Genomic DNA, 21,819 nt, shown 5'->3' on the forward strand with positions numbered 1-21,819 from the left:
ATTGGCTTTTAAAGCCTCGATTCAAGACTGTAATGATTTTCAGCCATGAAAGTGGGTCAAAAAAGCTAAGTTAAATTATCATGTTGAAGTATTCTGGTGGAGGCTAGGTAGAAATTCTATTCTATCATTTCATTTTTTATCCTATAGAAGATTAATTGGTGATGGAAATTGTCCTAGAGGGTGTAATGAAATTGAAGATATAGATTACATTGCCTGCAAATTCTTCAAGCTTAAGGAGGTATTTCTACACTTAAACCATTGGGGTTTTGGTATTCCTTTGTTTGAAAGATTTGAAGAATGTCTTAAATGGCTAGATATACTTGCTCTAAAGGATGTAATGCTCCTTAATATCTATTGTAATGTAGTATTCCTCTCTTGGAAAGCCATGAATAGGTGCATTCATGAAGGTGCGAAAGAAAGCTGAATTTTTATTGCTTCCAATGCTATTTGTTATTTCTCGGTCTCTTACAACTTTTGTCATTTCAACTTGGGCCACTGGGGTGCTAACCAATCATTTAGATTGTCTAATATTTGGCATCCTCCTCCCCCCAAATGACTAAATGTCAATTTTGATGCCTCTCTAGTCTCTTCATATAGAGCAGGAGTTGGTGGGGTTTTTCGTGATTGCAAAGGTAGATTTTGGCTAGCATTTGGGATGTACACTGGGACATTGCACAATTGGAGATTTCAGCAATACAATCTTTGAAGGATGTGATTAAAGATTGGATTTTCAAGTACAAAGGCAGGATCTTGATTTTCTAAAGGATTTCAACTTTGTCTTTTTCAATTGTATAGGAAGGAAAAGTAATAAGTTAACAAATTTTTGTGCTAACGACTCTTTTTAGTAGTTTTATTTGGGATGAGTTTATTTTGAATAAGGCTCCTCCTTCCTTTTTTAATTTTGTTAAAGGAGGAATCCAATTTGTAGTTTCTTATTTTGTTCTTTTATTTTAATTCAATCTTTTGCTTCTTCAAAAAAAAAAAAAAAAACAAATAAAATCTAAAATGGTTTTCTTAAAATTTACCAAGAGTTTTTAAAATAACCAATTCACCCCCTATTAGTTAGCCTTGGGACAATTGCGTAGGTTTAACTACCTATAAAGATTTTTCAAGTGGTATCAGAGCTTTGTTTCAAAATTTAAAGTTTAGATTACTTTTTGAAAATGATTGACTAATTTTGGAAACCATAACACACCTGAATGATATTCAATCACTAGACTCCCATTATTTGACAGTATCCCTTACAATATTTGGAAAATACAAATATCTTCTTTTCTTTAATCGCATTACTATCACATGTGGATTTTAGTTCAGGACGGGTACACTAGGCCAACTAGACTTTTAGATGGCATTAGATTTGAAACAGCCTATACTGATTGGACTGTAGAAGAATGAGACTTAGCATAATTAAACGTAAAATATTTGAATAGCTTCTTTTGTGCTCTTAAATCTGAAGACTTCATGCATGTTTCTACTTGCAAAAGTGGAAAATAATTATGGGATAGACTCTATATCACATATGAAGGAACTAATGAAGTGAAATAATCTAGATTAATTTTTTGTTACATGATTATAAATAATTTTGCATGAAACTAAATGAATCTATATCTGACATATACACACATTTCACTCAAATAGTCACTTCCTTACATGTAATAGGTAGGGAACTAATTAATACTAAAAACATTAATAAAATACTTTGTTATTTGCCTACTATTTATGATTCTAAAATAACTACTATTATAGAGTCTAAGGATTTAAATGTGTACTCTATTGAAAATCTTCTTGGATCACTAATTACTTACGAGCAAGGAGTGACTCAAAGACAGATTGATATAAAAGAAAAGCAGAAGGAGATAAACATAACTTTGAAAGTGGATAAATCAGAGAGTGATCAGTCGCAACTTGAGGATGATGATAACATTATCTTGATGATAAGGCAATTCAAGAGTTTTTTTTTAAATGAAGCAAAAGAGACGCCAGTAGTAGAATAAAGGTATGTTCCATAAATTGTTAAGGTTTGTAACAGTGTTATTTGCTATGAATATAAGAAACCTAGATATATCAAATCAAACTGCCCTAATCTTAAAGCCACTCCTAGCAAGGAGAAGGTGGAGGAGAAAACAAATGTGAGGAAGGGCAAGGAGAGATTTTGGAGAGCTTTTTGGGCAGAATAGCTTCAGATTCATCAGAAATAAAAAAGGAAGAAGAAATCACCAATCTGTGCTTAATTACTGATAAGCTTGATCAATCAGATCAAAATGAGGTATGTGACTTAAGTTATGATGAATTAGTTGAAGTTTTTGAAAGAATTCATACAACATATAGAAAACTTAAAAAGATGCATGCTAGATTAAACTTAAATTTCCTTGAACTACAGAAAGGGCATGAAATCCTTAGGAAAGATCACGCTTAAATTGATAGCAACCGCATAAAACTTTTGGATGAGTTTGATGAATTAAACAAATAACATGAACTACTAAAATCATCCCACATTAAACTTGAAAAATATTTTAAAATATTTATGGTTGAATCTTATAGTAGAGAACATGAATTAAAATTTAATAATGCTAATTTAAAACAAAAAACTCATATCTCATAGAAAAGTGAAAGCTTTTGAGGACAACAGGATTCCACTAACTCTTAAAATTTTTTCTAATCCTGAACTTAAGCATAAAATTTTAAAACATAGAAAAATATAATTTAATTCACAAAAATTGATAAATCCTTTTCCTGGAGTGAAATATTTTTCTTGTGGTATGATTGGACACATATCTCATACTTACACTATTCATAAAAAACCTTATCGAATGTGGAGACTAAAGATGTATAAAATTAATCATATCATATATGCATCTATATTAGTTTTGCTAAAACATGAACCTAAACTTTTTTGGGTTCCCAAAACTAACATTTGATTATCTTGTAAAAATGCTCTCATACAAAAACTCGTGAGATCATTTGGTACCTACACAATGGAGGTTTGAAGCATATGACTAGAGATACTATACAATTCATATCGTTGGAAGCCAGGAATGGAGGCAGGGTTACATTGAAAGATAATATCACTAGGAAAGTGGTAGGTACTGTTTCACTTTTAGAGGCTTAAAACATAATCTTTTGTGTATTAATCAGCTATATGATAAAGTCTATAATATTAAATTTTTTTCTTACTAGTTCCATATTAAACAAAAATAAAAATGGTGTACTGCATGGAACTAGGGTAATTAATATGTATATGTTAGATTTAAATTGTATTAAATCTCTTAATGCTTTTGGTTTAAAAATAATTTCTAATGAATCATGGTTATGGCATAGGAGGCTTTGTCATGGTAGCATGAAAAAATCTTAGAAAAATTATCCATAAAACTTATTAGAGGTATACCTAAACTAGACTTTACTAATGATCACCTATGTGATGCATGTCAACTAGGAAAATAGGTGAAGTCCTCTTTTCGTTCTATTAAGGATCTTAGAACTAATAAACCATTGGAGATTATTCATATGGATCTTTTTGGATCGATTATCACTGTAAGTCTAGGAGGAATAGTAAATGGAATTTGTGATTATGGATGATTTTTTTAGATTCACTTGAGTTAAATTTTTATTTAATAAAAGTGAATCCTTTGAGGAATTTAGGAATTTTTTGACTTGGATTCAGAGAAAACTTAGCTGTAAAATTATTTCAAATCAAAGTGATCATAGAGGAGAATTTGAAAATGAAAAAATTGATGAGGTTTGTAAAGAAAAAGGGATTAATCATAATGTTTAGCATCTAAGACTCCTCAATAGAATGGGATAGTCAAAAGAAATAATATAATATTAATTGAAGTAACTAGAGCCATTTTGGAAGAATATTCACTTCCTAAATATTTTTGAACTGAAGCAATAAATACAGCTTGTTATGTTTTGAATAGGGTGAATATTAAATCAAAATTGAATAAATTATCCTGTTAACTTCTTAAGGGAAGAACACCTAATTAGTCACATTTGTATGTATTTGGATGCAAGGTGTTCATACAACATAATGAAAAATCTCCTCTAGGAAAACTTGATCCAAAATCTATTGAAGGAATTTTTCTTGGATACTCTAGCATTAGAAAATTATATAAAGTGTTTAACAAAAAAACTTTAGTAGTTAAGAAGACCACACATGTTGTATTTGATGAATATGGCATTTTGGAAGAGCCAATTTTGGAAGAGGATCATATAGAAAATAAATCCTAATGAATTAAAAAGATAAATTTGGAAGAAAATATTTAAAATGAAAATCCTTTGCCTAGAGAATGGAAATTTTCTAAGAATCACCCTGAGGAATTGAGTTTAGGTGAACCTAGCGAGGGTGTTAGGACTAGACATGGTCTTAGAAAAGAGGTAAATCATTATGCCTTTACATTAATGATTGAACCCACATATTTTATCAAGCACTTCAGATGAATTATAGATTTTGTCCATGCAAGAGGAGTTCAATCAATTTGTAAAGAATAATATTTGGGAATTGATTGAAATGCTAAATGATCAAAGTGTAGTTGGAATTGAGTTTGTGTTCAAAAACAAAATGAATGATTCAAAAGTTGTGATTATAAATAAGGCTAGATTGGTGGCTATGGAATATAATTAAATTGAAGGATTTAATTTTGAGGAGACTTTTGCCCCTGTTACAAGACTTGAAGTAATTAGGATTTTGTTAGCCTTTTCCTATTTTAATGAATTTAAATTTTTCCAAATGGATGTTAAGAGTTTCTTTTTGAATGGGGTGATACAAGAGGATGCTTATATTGAGCAAGCTCTAGGTTTTGAAAATTATAAATTCCCTAATTATATTTTAAAATTTAAAAAGATATTATATGGATTAAAATAGACACCTACGGCTTGGTATGAGAGGTTATGCACTTTTCTATTAGGGAGATCTTTTATAAACGGAAGTGTGGATACCACTATCTTTTTGGAAAAATTAGGATATGATATACTCATTTTCAAATATATATTGATGATATCATTTTTGGAACTATAACTTAAAATCTTTGTGATGATTTTTCAAAATTAATGAGTAGTAAATTTGAGATGAGTTTGATGGGAGATCAATGTTACTTTCTTAGTTTTAGTATTAAGTAAAATGAAGAGGGAACTTTTCATAGTCAACCAAAGTATATTATGGACATCCTCAAGAAATATGAAATGAATAATGCTTAACCAGTAACTGCACCAATGAGATCCTTAGTTTGGTTAGATAAGGACATAAATGGAAAATCTACTAATGAAAAGAAATTTAGAGGTATAATTGGATCTTTACTTTTTTGACTGCTAGCAGACCAAATATAATATTTAATGTTTGTTTGTGTGCTAGATTTCAATCTAATTCAAAAGAATCACATTTGACACGAGTAAAAAGGATTTTAAGATACCTTTTGGGAACTCAAAACTTAGGAATTTGGCATCCTAAGTATAGCTTTTCATTTAAAACTATTAGATATTTTGATTCAAACTTTGTAGGTTGTAGAATAGATCGAAAGAGTACATCTAAAACTTGTCAATTTATAAGAAATTCATTAGTTTCTTGGTCAGTAGGAAATAAAATTCTGTAGTCCTATCTACTGTAAAAGTTGAATACATTGCCTTAGAAAGTTATGTGACGTAAGTACTTTGGTTGAAATAATAGTTGATTGATTTAGGATTTACAATAGGCACAATTATAATTTATTAAGATAATACTAGTGCCATTTACATTTTAAAGAATCCTATCCAGCATTCAAGAACCAAATATATAGATATAAGTCATCACTTCATTAGAAATCATGTAGCCAAAGGAGAAATTAAATTGAATCATTTTTTACTAAAAATCAATTTGCAGATATTTTTACAAAACCACTAGCCTTTGACATATTTAGCACCTTAAGAATGAGGTTAGGTGTGATTGATCTTACTACTTAGATAAAAGTTTCTGCAAACTTGGCATGTTCTTTATATTTATTTGTTTTAGTTTTTCTATTTTTGCTTATTTATTTTTATTTTTTTTTTGTGTGTTTATTTTTTTTATTTTGATTTATGAGTTTTTAGTTTGGACATATGTCACTTATTGAAGGATGATGGATTTTGGGAAGTTTTTTGGTTTTCATGCTTTGTTTTCTAAGAGTTTTGTTCGTATTGTATGAAATATTTTTATACTGTATGAATTCTGTAGCATGTCTATGATTTGTTTTGGAGTTAAACACATAAAATATAGTTTTTCATAGTTTCATACTGTATGATGATATCATCATATTGTACGATATATACATATTCATTTATATGCATGGGGATGATTTACCAATTAGGATCAGTTATTATTACTGTTCATACGTACAAAATCATCTTTTGTCAATACAATCCAGTTGTCAGTTTCTGTGAGGGACGAACGTAACTGCCTTTAAAACAATCTTTAATATTCTAATCGTCTTGGATGAATACCTATTTTCATGTACGAATGCTTAGTCAAAACGTTTGTATGAAAGAATGCCTCATAAATGGAATTTTATGAAAAGTTGTTTAATTTTTTGGCCATTTCCATTTATACGTATAAAAATAATTTTATCCTATACGATCTTAGGATCATACATACGAACCCAATTTTGTATCGTACGATAGGTATATATAGAATGGTTTTGGAAAAGTTTTTCATTCACTTTCATTTTCACTTCTAAACCTTCTAAAGCCCTCATCTTAGGAACGGCTAGCTCAAGAAAGCATTCTCGTGTTTCAAAGTGGTCATCATCTAAGGGAAGTGGGGATAACAATTTTGTTTCTAGGGATAATGAAGGTGCCTTATTTAGGTATGTAGCCGCCAAGATCACTCCCTCTAGACTCCTCATCCAGGATGATATCAACTTTTGGTTATCCCTCTCATTGCATCAACCCAATTTTCTTTCATTTTCACTTTGATCTATGCCTACCATAAAGAGACCTTTCATTATTTCTTAGTAAACATGAGGTTCAATGAGAACCAAACTAGGATAACTACTTTTGTTAAAAAATAGTGAGTCAAAATCATAAAAGAAGACTTAGGAGCCTTTCTTCATTTGAGACCCATGGCACTGGAGCTCACACTTTGACTTTAAAATATGATTATGACTGAACTAAAATTAATAAAACTCTTAGAGGTGTCTCTCAAGTATGCCATTTAAAGAGAGTCTACACTTTACACCAAAATTCTCGGATCATCCAACATATCTTAAGAACCTCAATTATTCCTAAGGCTGGTGATCGTATAAATATGACTCCTATTATGTCCCTTGTCACACACTTGATTATGATTGAAAAACCTTTTAATGAGGTCCAACTCATCATGGATTACATTGATAATCTTTATGAACATTGGCTTCCTCATCATAAGAAAAAAAGAATATTACTCTAGGACACTTAGTGACATACATCTTAGATAAAAAGTACCACATACTTCATCCTGATCCTCCCACAAAATTTCTATCTTTTTCATAGATGATTTATTTTGATCTTTGTTTGGGGGAGACCAGAGTTCGAGTAGTGATTCTGAAGAAGAAGGGGGGGCTCTTGCACCTGCACTTGGACCCAATAAACACTACTTTTAGGAGATGGTACAACATTTTGATTGTCTAGAAACTCACTTTGATCAACATTTTAATCAAATTAAGACACATTTAAATTAGTAGGATTCAATGTACCAAGAGGACATGGAGTGGATCCATGGTCAGTTTGACACATTAAATATAAATGTAGCTATGATGAATTGCTATTTTTTAGTGTTCAACTAGCCACCTCCTCCAGACCAGGGCCGCTATGAGTTTTAGATGTACTTCTCTGTTGTTGCTTATACCAGTATTTTGCCAGTGATGTGATGATGTTTTTTATTTCTTGTTTGTAGTGGTTGTTTGGAGTTGTAATGTTTATGTGATGTTATTTTAAATTGATATGCATATATTAAATGTATCTAATCTGTTTGATATCAATAAAAAATATCATGTTTGGGGAATTTGTGTTTGTTTCTCACTGTTTGAAATGTTAGTATGCCTTTACAAAAAACTTTTTGTGATTGATCTAAAAATGTGTTAAAATTAATTTGCATTACAAAATTAATTTCATTACAAAATCTAATTTTTTTTTAAATTTTAAATTAAGTTTAACTGAATTTAGATAAGAAGATCAATTTCATGTTCTTTTAGGAAAACATAATTAGAATATCATTAATGTAATATTGATGTCTTATTATTTTTTATTTCTTTTTCAATATGCTTATTTTTTTATTAGAGAAGTTTAATTTTAGATTACTGATTTTGGAAAGACTCGTAAAGTATATAAAAAAATGCACAATGTGTGTAAAAATCAAAAGATTGTGCAATGGTTTGCAAAGTGAAAAGAGGCACAAAATTAGTCCAAATATAAAAAGATGCACAAAGTGTGCCACAAATATTTGAAAAGATGCGTAATATTGGCAATTGAAATTTTTTTATTATTATGTTCTTTCCACTATCATTTAATCTCTAATTTAAATTATTCTAATTCACAATTATACTCTATATTGAAATTGAAGTTAACAAATCTTCATTTCATCATTTTATAATAATCCTTTTTAGTTAATTTGTTTAGGATAATTCTTGATCTTGATTAACTTTTCTTATCTTAGTTGTTCTTTGATTTAAAATTTTGAATTTTTTTTAATCTTATGAAATAATATTGTTATTGCAATTATTTTAAAATAATTTTCAAGGTCAATTCTTTTAGTTTATCAATTGACATCTTTCATTTCAATTTCTACTTCCCTTTTTATTGGTTTTAAAAGGGGGAGTAATAATATTGTTTATTTTTGTGTGTTTTTTTGTTGTTTGCTTGATGTTTGTTGTTTTTTATATTCATGTGTCTTTTATTTTATTTTTTTCTAAATAAAAAGTTTAGAGTTCTTTGATCTTTATGGGAATCCCTATTCAAATATGTTTATTTATTTAGAGGGAGCTAAGGAGAAATTTAGGGTTTAAATATTAACTCAAATAATAATTATTTTTTCATCATAAAAAAATGGGAAGATTATTACAACATTGTTTTCATAACTATGTTTTTCATATCAAGTGTATTTTTGATAATTTCAAATATTATTATTTTGATTACTATTTATCCTAACATATATTGGATATATTGCTTTTATTGTTTGTGTGAACTAATATTTCAGGAAAATCATTCTCGAGACTGTTGAAGACTTCAAATCAAATAGAATAGGGTTCATTATAAATGGAGTATGTGTTTTTCATTTTTATTGAGTCTGAGAGAATATGATTGTAATTGGGTAAACACACATACACTTACTGGGGGAGTGTTAAAAATTTATAATTTTTTTAAACAAATCTTACTATATGATTTGAATTCATATGGGATGATCTTTTTAGTTATTTCCTCCAACGAGTTGTTAAATGAACCATAGGGAAGAAAATTTTCCAAGTACTGTACGAAGAGTCCTTCATACAGATGATGTCCAAAGTATAAAATAGATACACACAAGTTCATCCCAATGATCATCAAAACCTTTATGAACTAATCATAATGTATGAAGATCCCTTCATACAGACGACGTCTAGAGTACGGAAAGATTGGGTCTCTTTTCATCCCAATGATCTCTAAATTTTACTGAACTGATCATTCTAAGCTCCAAACTGCTTGGAATCACCCCTAAAGGCTAGAAATGACCTAAAAAGATGTTCCCAAGTATTTGAATAAACTTTAGAAATTTTAATAATTGTTAATTATTATTATTATTATTATTTAATTTTTAATTATTTAATTTAATAAAAAAGGTAATTTTAATCAGGTTTAAATTGAAGTACAATTAAGGGGCCATAATTATCTAAGGTTAAGCATTAAATTTTGAAAAGTTTGAAGTTTATAGGTAATTTTTGGAGTTGAAATAGATTTATTATAATTTTTTGAAGTTATTGAGGCTTAATTAAGTGGTTGAATTAGGGTTTGCTAATTAAGGAGTTTAAAAACACCTAAAGTTTCCTAAAAAATTCTAAGAGGTTTAGGGTGTCACTAAGTTTAAGTTTTTAAAGTTTTATATCAATCAGGGATCTATCCTAGCTCATAGAATTTTTCTAAATTTACTAGACAGGTCCTTAATTATTATCCTTAGGGTGTTGCTATGTTGAGTAGGTTTAAAATCAAATTCAATGCCTAACCCTTTTGAGTAACATGCAGGGAATGCATAATGAAAGTAAACACACCAATCCTAAGATCTAGGAGGGTCTAAGCTAAGAACTCGTATGTCCTACACACTCAAAATATGATGAAAAAAAAGTAAGGGCACTTAACGAAGTGATTAATGAATGATTGGAGCTTAATCATCCACTAATTCACCTCCCCATGAATGCTACTGACATGAATGATCTATTTTTAAAATTTTACGAAGTGGATCTCCTAAAATTAGGGGAATTAAGATATATGTAATTTTAAAATAATTTAAAATACATATACTAATTAAGAAAATTTTAGAAAATAATGTAATTAAAATAAATCAAATTATAAAAACAAATAAATATATAGGAGATCCACTGGTCATCCGAGCGAGATTTCAAAATAGTTTAAAAATAAATTTTAAATTGAAAATAATTAATATATTAATTATTTCAATAATAGCTAGGTAATTAAATAATAAATAAATAATTAAAGAAAAATAAGTTTTAATTTCTAAATTTAATTTTAACTGAAAATGAATAATTGTTTAAAAACTTTAAGGTATTATACAAATTTTTATGATTTAAAATGAATTTATTGTGAATAATTACATTTTAAAAAATCTCTAATTTAAATAAAATATATTTTTTATTATTTTTGTATTATATCACTTAAATGTAATTTTTTAATAATAAATATCACTTTTGTATTAATTATATAATAATAAATATAGTAATTATTTTAAATAATAAAAATAATTAAAACTTAATTTACCTCTTTATTTAATAATTTAAATAATTCATTAATTTCGTCAACTTTAAAAATTTATAACTACTTCCAAAAAATTTTAAATTAAAAAAAATAAAAGGCATTCAACTCCAATTTTGGTCTAATATTTTTTTAAAATATTAGGTTTCCAAAAATCAACCTAAACAAAAAAAATTTAACTTTTCGGTCAATTGTAGTCCATTAACTAGGGCCCAAAGCTTCCAAAATTCATAACTTTGAGTAGAAAACTCCAAATTCAGCAAACCAATAGTCTAACTACTCCCATTAAGCCCTAATATTTAATTAAAATGTTGAGACCCCGAAACCTAGCCTATTTTTAATATTAACCTTTTGGACCCCTTTAACTTAATGAATAGGAGAACCCCGAACCTTGTAATACCCGTTAATGCAACTTAAACTTTAGAGATTACTAACCTAAGTATTAAATCTGATCCACAAACTAAATTAACTAAAAATAAACCCCATTTTATTAATACTTAAACCTTAATCAAATCTTTCCCATTTTGGCCTTCAATAAACTCGAATACAAAATAACTTGAACTAATTATCATACATAAGATCTATCTAAAGCTACATAAGCCTACTAAACACACATAATTATTTGCTAGGGCACCACTTCTAGCTCTAGGATTAGGGCTGATATTTTACTTTTTTTATGTTCTATGATGTGATTCTCTTGCATGTGGCATGTGTGATTAGTTGACTTGGTTTGCTCTATTGTGCTATGATTTATCTTTATTTTATGGTTATGCTTTCTATGCCTTGCTTGTGATGTGGTTTGTGCGATAGATCACCCATGGGTTAGGGGCTCTCTTATTACTAACACTATCTTATGAAGGTGGTTATGCTCATATACTGCTAATAAAAAGGGGGCAATAATCATTAAGATTTAAAACTAGTGGCATTTTCTGCAGGTACTTTGGAAATTGCTAAAGCTCCCTCCTTAAATTAAAAAGAGCATGACCAAGTGTGACTGACAATGTGTATTTTATTTCTATATAGTAACTACTTGGGGTGTCATTGCTTAAGATTTTATTATGATAGCCATGTATGAGAGTCTAGATTTTCTTTTTAAATTGATGTAATTTATATTTAATATCGAGTTTTTGAAGTCTTCAAAAGCAAGGAATTTCAAATACTCGATACCCAAAGAGAAAAAGAAAGGCCCTTTATAGGGACTTTCGTAGTTATTTGGGTACCCTTTTGGAGGACAAACTATACGGAGCCCAAAGGAGACCACTACAGGAAAACACATGAATACCGTCGGATGTTCTGAAAGAATTTTTTGTGTTGGTAAATACGACATTTGTACCGGTGCATCATGCGAAGGAATAATAACAGCATTCTTTTCAGCGCATCCTGCAACGGAAACTTCCCGACGTCCCATGCGCCGGTGATAGCGCCGGAAATTAGTAGCATTTCATTCTTACCGGTGAACTTTACGGTGGATTAGGTCCGGCGCAGTTAACAACAAATAATACATTGTCGACGATCCGAAGGGAGACAATCCGAAGAAGGATGATCCACCTGAAGATAAACTCTTGAAGATGAAATGACTGGCTTTTAAGGCTTGTGTCATTTAGTAGGATTGGAATCCAAGATATTGTCGGTGGAGCTTGACCACCATTACTTTTCTGTAGAGTCTCAAGTTGTACTTATACGGCACTTTCCATATACTAAAAACTTTTTTTTACTTCACTCTGGTGATTTATATTTATGTGTTTACTTTGTGTGTGCAATAAAAATTATATGTTTTTTCTAGGTTTCTTTCTTATATGTGCTTGGCCTGATTTTTCACTAGGCTCTTTAAGGACTAAAAAATCTAATGACCTAAGGAATAGCCAAAATCATCAAGGGTTGCAGGCATATTAATGCATTTTCTCTCTCCTTTTATAAGACACTTCCTTGCCTACGGTTAAAGTCTGTATAATTTGGCCTATGAGGATAAGGTGTTGGACCTAGGGAAGTCTAGTATTTTTCTAAAAATTATTTTATAAACTTTTTTAAAATCCTATGCATTTTTTATTTGGACCTTTAAACTAGCATGCATTGCATTAGAAACTAACTATATAAAATCTTTAATTACATTAGCTCCAGGGGCATTCACCCTAACTAAATCCAAGCCTAATTAGGAAACTCTTTAAACATCATTCTTACTTCAAAAAAAACTCAACTACCTACCCAACTTTCATAAAGACTGGACATCATAGATTTTAAGCACTTAGGTGGTTAGCTGGCTTTTCTTCTCAGGCAGAATATAAGTCTAAATGCATTAGGTAGGGCACATATGCTAATATTGTGTAGAACAATAAACCTACCTTAGATTTAGGTTTTAATGCTACTACATTGGGTATCTCATAGTATGCCTCATTGGTGGGTAATTCTCCTTTTCTTCAAGGGATATAAATCATGTCTATCCATGTCACATGGATGATGCTACCTCTATCCTTCCCCTTTGCATGCTTTAAGTATTTTATTCTCCTTCCTTTAATCTCTTCTTGATACCTTAGTCCCTCTTAGTATGGATATGATCCATGTATATTGACTGAGCCACTTTAAACTCTCTCTATCCTTTTAAGTATGATTTCTTAGTCTTCCCTCTATGCCAATCATTTTTTTAGAAAGAATAATATTGGACCATTAATCGAGAGTTTTCTTAAGCCCCATGCTTGAGATGTAATTAACCACGGGAGCTTGTGCTTGTGAGAAATGGAAATTCACCATCAAATAAACCCCACTTGAGTTAATGTATCAGATGGGGGAAACATGTTGTTTCAATCAGGTCGTGCATATTTCTAACCATCAGGGTGTGTTGGCGAGAGCCGCTATCCTCAATGGTTAGTTGTATGTGTGGTCTAATCTGCCCTTTCATTGGCCCGCTTTGTGAAGAGTGTGGAGGCCTACGATCATCTCGTCCCTCAGGTTGGTGCCGTCATATACCCCTTTGCACTCTATCCCCCACTGAGCGTATATATATATATATATCACTAAATTATTAGAGACAAAATTAATAACCAATTCTTAGTGATGGTTAAATTTACACTGATATTTCAATCTAATATACAATGTGCAAATGTATTATAATTCAATGTTCCTAATCTCAAAAATATCTAAGTTTGCTAAGTTATTAGCTCATAAGCTCCATAAGCATAGTTGATGAAAAACTCAAGAAAAAATCTATTATAACAACATCCATTTAATTGGAGATTCTTTCATCTAATCTTTCTATGATGGGTGCTATTCATGTGTTTTTGATATTTGAATTATTACTTTTAGCACCAAGGGAAATAAATAATAATGAGATCTTACATGTTTTTTAGCTTTAGGTAGATTACAAAATCTTTAATGGACACTTTAGTGTTGAAGCATTTATTGAGTTACTATCTTTTACAACGTACCTAACCACAAACATTACTATTTTGTACAAGCAATTTGTTTGCAAAAATACCTAATCTTGCATGTAGTATGCTCACACTATAACCTATAAAACTAAGGATGATGGACTGACTAATCTTACATCATCCTCATTTGCATAAAAATTCATAGTTCAAATATTTTTAGGAGTAATAGACACATGAGAAATCAATGTTGAGTGAATATTTATATCTCATTTAAGACAAAACAAATATCATAATTTATTTAAAAAAATTAAAATTATGGGATGTGCATTAAAATAGCACACACCTTGAGTTTTGAATTAAATTGATTAATATTAATCTATGTATTTTTGTGCATAAGATCTAATATATTTTCTAAGAAAATACTTATATTTTTCCATTAATGCTTTTATTTGCTTTCTAACATATATCAAATTGACTTGATTGTCTTTTTTTTACATATTTTACGAATTATTGATACTTTCAATTTTAGAAAAAAATGATCAGCATAAAACTTTATTGTTAATAGAATAAGTGCTCGAACAAGATTCTAATCATGATTGGACAAATTTCAAACCAAGTTTGAATAATTTTTCAACATGGTTCAAACAATGATAGTGCGTGTTTTAATTTGTTTGAATAATGCATAAAAATGTGCTCAAATATTTTTGAGTTGGATTCAAATAATGTTTGAACATATAAACCAATAACATATGAAACACTATTCATTATTCTATCTGGCTATATATAAGAGCTTTATAATGATCAAATTTATAATATACATTTGAAATATGAAAAAAAATCTTACTATGATAGGTAATAAAACCTCAAATGAAAGTATGATAATAATAGTAGTAGAGAAAGCTGACATGTGAAAGGATGGAATATAATTCTTATTATATTATAGGGATATAAGAATATGAAGAGTAATTTGGTCTTAAATGAAATTTTTATCACATTTTCCTAATTAAAATAATAAATGGTCAATTTTAGATATTATGAGGCACATTATGTCTAATTTCTCAGATACATCACACACATAATAAAAAAGATTATTGCATGCTAGAATATTCATGATGGTAGAGAGATAAAGAGTTTAACGTCCTAACTTTGGATGAAAATTTAGCTCACATATAGATAAGAAGGGTACAAGAATCGTCTTAGACATCAAATGTTTTTATGTAGAAAACATACAAAATGTTAAAACTATGATGCCTGACTAAGTTAAAATGATTCCATTACTATTTGGCCCAGTTAGAATAGTTCAATTAGTATTATATTTAGTTCCATGTGAAATCCTTCCCCAGGGGAAGGTGTTGATAAAGTATATATATTATATTATTTAAGTTGTGAGAGCCCTTTGGTAGGACTATAACATAAATCCAAATGATGAAGTTATTATTGATGTTTATGACGTGTACCAATCTAATAAGTGATAACTTACATTAGCATTATTGGTGATGATATATGATGAAGTCAGTAGACATTAGAGTAGCCAAGAGACATTAATTAGGAGGTTATAGGTCATTGGACTGCAGTCAACAAATGACTAAGGTCGAAAGGATCATAATTGGGCAATAGTTCTTGGAGTACCATAATTATGAGACTGTGGTGTGAAGAATGTATTCAGCAAGCAATAAAGGTTGAAGGATTATATTTGGTGGATGATGAAGTTTGGAGGACTATAGTCGAGGTGATGATGGTTAGAAGACTATAGTAGTGAGTGATTAAGGTCAAATAGATCATAATTGATATATGTTGTTTGGGGGATTATGGTCAAATAATGGGGGCCTCTAAGAGCTATAGTCAAATAATGGTGGTCTAAGAATCATGGTGAATAGGAGATATAGGTGGGAAGGATAATAGTCAGACAATATTAGTTGAAGGATCATAGTTGGAAGATGATGCATATGAGGATCATAGTTGGTGGGCAACTGAGGTTAGAGTATTGTAGTTAGGTAATGGTAGTAGGAGAAATATAGTTGGGTGATAGTTATTAAAGAATCATAATAAGTGGTTGATAAACAAATGCCCATAGTTAGCAAGTGAGAGAGGATAGAAGAATTATAGTTATGTGATAGTGGTGGGGGAACCATAATTAGGTTATCATGGTTTGAAGATTATGGTTGGTGAAGAAAGTTGAAAAGATTATACTTGGGCAATGGTAGTTGGAGGACCATATTCATCTAATAGAGGATATAATGATAATAGTTGGACAATAATGATCAGAGGACTGTTGTCAGCTTATAATGGTCTACTAACCGTATTCGTGCGATGATGTTTTGAGGATCATAATCAACACTCAATAAAGGTCAGAGGACCATGGTCCAACAATGATGGTTCAAAGATTATAGTAAGGTAATGATAGTCTAAGAATAATAGTAGAGCATTGGTGGTATAAGAATGGTAATTAGCGGGTGGCATAAGTCCAATGATTATAGTCGATGGGTGATGGATGTTAAATGATTGTAGTTGATAGGAGAAAGTAGTTAGAATAGCCATTATATGGAGATGGTGATCAAAGGATTATAATTAATGATCGTGGTCTGAGGACATTAGTTGGTGGGCGATGAAGTTTAATGGAGTGTAGTTAGTAGGTGATGAAGCTATAAAGGATTATAGTCGGATAATGACATTCTAATATATGTAGTTAGGTGATAGCAGTTCAAAGATTATAATCAACAGGACAGTGGTCTGAGTACTGTAGTTAAATGATGGTGCTTTAATGATCTTAGTCTAGCGACATTATTATAAGGATCATAGTTAGGGTGATGGTTATTCAAGGACTGTAGTCAATGAATATAGATCGAGGATCAGAGTTTGTGACAATCAATCATTGATAAAATTCTAACTTTTAGCGGTCGAGTGGCAGAGGTCCAATATTGGCAATTGAACAGTAGAGGCTCAACTACAATGCCCTAGTGGTGGAAGTCTATTAATGATGGTTGCTTGGTGAAGGTTTGGCGAGGCGAGCGGTTGGAGCTAATGGTAGTTAGTGTACGATGATAAAGTTAGGTAATAAAATTTACTTCTTTGGAGGCCAGGGGAGGTTAGACATCATCGGCTAGGTGGATGTTTTATGGCTAAGGCCAGCCAGTGAAGGTTTGGTGGCTAGTGTTGGGTAGAAAAACTTTGGCAGCTGTGATTGTCAAGGGTTTATTAGCTGTGGTGTTTAGGTGAAACTATAATGATTCTTCATCCCTTAGAGCCATCTTGAATCTCTAGTTTTGGTCTCCCATTTATATATGGAGAAGGGGGCCTATTTATAGCTTTTAAGAGGGACATACCTCGTAAATATAAAAAAACTAGGAACACTTCATTGGACTGCTTGCATTGATTTTTTTAATAATAGATTTTTTCTTTAACATTTTTTTGTTGAGATAGTTGATTTGCATGTTTGATATTCTTGCAACTTATATATTTTTTATGATTCTAAATATTATTGATTTGATTATTATTTCTCCTAACATATTTTGGAAGACTTATTTTACTCTTGTGTCTACTAATATTTAAGGGAAAATTATACTCCGGATTGTTAAAGACTTCAAATCAAAAATAGTTTAGAGTTTATTGTAATCTTAGCATGTATTTTTTTCATTTTATTGAGTCTTAGAGAGTGTGATTGTAATTGAGTAACTGAGCACACACACACACCAGGGGGAGAGTTTTAAAATTCAAAATTTTAAACTGATCATACTATATGATGTTACTTCGTATGGGACAATCTGCCAGTTACTGTCCCCAGTGAACAGTCGAACGAACAGAGAGGATAAAATTTTTTCTAAGTATAGATCGTATGGACGATATTTATTTTCATCCCAAGACGAACGTCTCTGGTTTTCACTCAAACGAAGATCGTACAGATGATATTTATTTTCATCCCAGGATGAACGTCTCTTGTTTTTCCTCAAATGAAGATAGTACAGACGATATTTATGATCATCCTAGGATGAACGTCTCTGTTCTGTCCTCGAACACATATCATATGGGATGATATTTATGATCGTCCAAAAACAAACAACTTTGGTTTTTCTTCGAACGAAGATCGTACGGATGATATTTTATTTGTCCTAGGATGAACATCTCAATTCTGTCCTAAAACACATATCGTACGGGACAATATTTATGATCATCCCAGGATGAATGTATATGTTCTATTTTCATTCAGTTCATCCTTACTTTTCATACATATGAACTTTGAAATGTTTATGTTCATACCAGATGATAATTGTGTACGAAATAAGTTTGTATAGATTCACAATGGGTTCATACATATCAATATTTGAACTATTCATACATATGAACACATGATCGTATAGACGATCGTGGATGGTCAAATTTGAAAATTTCAATTTTTTGGATGATTTTTCGTGTCTTTTGTATAAAAGGACCATTAAAAATTGTCACTTAATCTTTCTGTCATTTGGTCTTCATGATTTGTAAAGGGAAATTGAAGGAGAGAGTGTGAGAGAGTGTTTGAGAGAGATTTCTTCCTAGTGTAGCATGAAGGGTTCACAAGGTTACTCAAAACTAAGGATCTCTGTGTGTGATTTGTGTTTCTTCACTCTTTCTCTTGTCTTTCTAGATTGCTCGTGTGAAGATCTTTCAAGAAGATCCAGTTCTTTATAGACACTTAAAGAGTGTGAACAGCCGAAGGTTCTCTGCCTATACTTGTAGGGTGTGAAAGGACGAATGTTCTCTACTTACACTTGGAGAGTGTGAACAGCCGAATGTTCTCTGCCTACACTTGGAGGGTGTGAAAAGATGAAGGTTCTCTGCCTACACTTAGAAGGTGTAAAAAGATGAAGGTTCTCTATCTACACTTGGAGGGTGTGAAAGGATGACGGTTCTCTTCCTACACTTGGAGGGTACAAAAGGATGATGGTTCTCTGTTGCACCAGAGATTGGTGGAAGAGAGTTTTGTAAAGGATTCTCCACCTTGCTGTGGGGGAAAAAGGATAGTCACTTTGGTAATAGTTCAATACCTAAAGTGGGAGGCTTTAGGGAGTGGATGTAGGTCGTATTTGACCGAACAACTATAAATCTTTGTGTATTTTATTTCCACTGCTTTAATTTCTGTAAGTTATCTATTATGGTTGAAAAGTTATTTTGAAAACTTTAATTAACTTACTCAGTTTATTAATTGGTTTCATTTTTAAATCCAAGAAGGTTAATTTTTTAAATTACCAATTCACCCCCCTCTTGGTTAGTCTTGGGATATAAGCTTAGGTTTAACAACCTATTCTAGATTCAATAAGAATCAACAAGTGGTATCAGAGCATTATTTCAAAACCATATATTTAGAGTACTTTTTTATTAACGAGCATGGCAACTTTTTAGAAACTGAAACACGCCTGAATGATATTTGATCACTAGATCTCTTTTGTTTGATAACATTCCTTTTTTATTTTTGAAAAACATGCATGTCTACATTTTTATAGTCACTTGATTATCGTATGTGTATCTTAGTATAAGAAGGCTATACAAAACCAACTAGATTAGTTGATGTCATTAAAGTTGAAACACCCTTTATAAATTGGACTGAAGAAGAACATGAGTTAGCACAACTCAATGCAAAATATTTAAACAATTTCTTTTATGCACTTAAGTCAGAAGACTACATGCAGGTTTCCACTTGCAAAAGTAGAAAGGACATATGTGATAGACTTTATATAACTTATGAAGAGACTAACGAAGTTAAGCAGTTTAGATTAAACATCTTATTACATGACTATGAATTATTTTTCATGAAACTCAATGAATCTATTTCTAACATGTACACAATATTCACTATGATAGTCACTTCTTTACATGCACTAGGTAGGAAATTAACGAACGTTAAAATGGTTAATAAGATTCTTTGTTGTTTTCCTATTACATATGATGCTAAATAATAATAATTTTCAATTTTAAAGACTTAAATGTTTACTCTATTGACAATCTTCTTGGATCACTAATTATTTATGAGCAAGAAGTGAGTCAAAGAATGATTGATATAGGAGAGACACGAAAGGTAAGGATCTCTGTGTGTGATTTGTGTTTCTTCACTCTTTCTCTCATCTTTTAAGATTGCTCGTGTGAAGATCTTTCAAGAAGATCCAGTTCTCTATCGACACTTAGAGAGTGTGAACAGCTGAAGATTCTCTGCCTCACTTGGAGGGTGTGAAAGGATGAAGGTTCTCTACCTACACTTTGAGAGTATGAACAACCGAAGGTTCTCTACCTACACTTGGAGGGTGTAAAAGGATGAAGGTTCTCTGCCTATACTTGGAGGGTGTAAAAGGATGAAGGTTCTCTGCCTACACTTGGAGGGTACGAAAGGATGACGGTTCTCTGTTGCACTGGGGATTGGTGGAAGAGAGCTTTGTAAAAGCTTCTCCACCTTGCTGTGGGGGCAAAGGGAGAGTCACTTTGGTAGTAGTGCAATACCTAAAGTGGGAGGCTTTAGGGAGTGGATGTAGGCTGTGTTTGACCGAACCACTATAAACCTTTGTGTATTTTATTTCCACTGCTTTAATTTCTGCAAGTTATCTGTTATGGTTGAAAAGTTATTTTGAAAACTTTAATTAACTTACTCAGTTTATTAATCAGTTTCATTTTTAGATCCAAGAAGGTTAATTTTTTAAATTACCAATTCACCCCCCCTCTTGGTTAGTCTTGGGATTTAAGCTTAGGTTTAACAACCTATTCTACATTCAATAAGAATTAATAAGTGGTATCAGAGCATTGTTTCAAAATTATATATTTAGATTACTTTTTGATTAATGAGTATGACAATTTTTTGAAAACCAGAACACACATGAAGGATATTTGATCACTAGACCTCCTTGATTTGATAATATTCCTTTTGATTTTTGGAAAACACGCATGTCTATATTTTTATAGTCACTTAGTTATCGTATGTGTATCTTAGTATAAGAAGGGTATACAAAACCAACTAGATTAGTTGATGGCATTAGAGTTGAAACACCCTTTATAAATTGGACTGTAGAAGAACATGAGTTAGCACAACTTAATGCAAAATATTTAAACAGTTTCTTTTGTGCACTTAAGTCAGAAGACTACATGCAGGTTTCCACTTGTAAAAGTGGAAATAATATATGGGATAGACTTTGTATAACTTATGAAGGGACTAACGAAGTTAAGCAGTATAGATTAAACATCTTGTTGCATGACTATGAATTATTTTGCATGAAACCCAAGGAATCTATTTCTAACATTTACACAATATTCACTCTAATAGTCACTTCTTTGCATGCACTAGGTAGGAAATTAACGAACGCTGAAATGGTTAATAAGATTCCTCGTTGTTTTCCTATTGCATATGATGCTAAAATAACAATAATTATTGATTTTAAAGACTTAAATGTTTACTCTATTGACAATCTTCTTTGATCACTAATTACTTATGAGAAAGAAGTGAGTCAAAGAAAGATTAATGTAGGAGAGCCACGAAAGGAGAAGAACATTGCACTGAAAGTGG

Source organism: Dendrobium catenatum, unplaced genomic scaffold, assembly GCF_001605985.2.
Source record: "Dendrobium catenatum unplaced genomic scaffold, ASM160598v2 original_scaffold_107050, whole genome shotgun sequence".
NCBI classification, from domain to species: Eukaryota; Viridiplantae; Streptophyta; class Magnoliopsida; order Asparagales; family Orchidaceae; genus Dendrobium; species Dendrobium catenatum.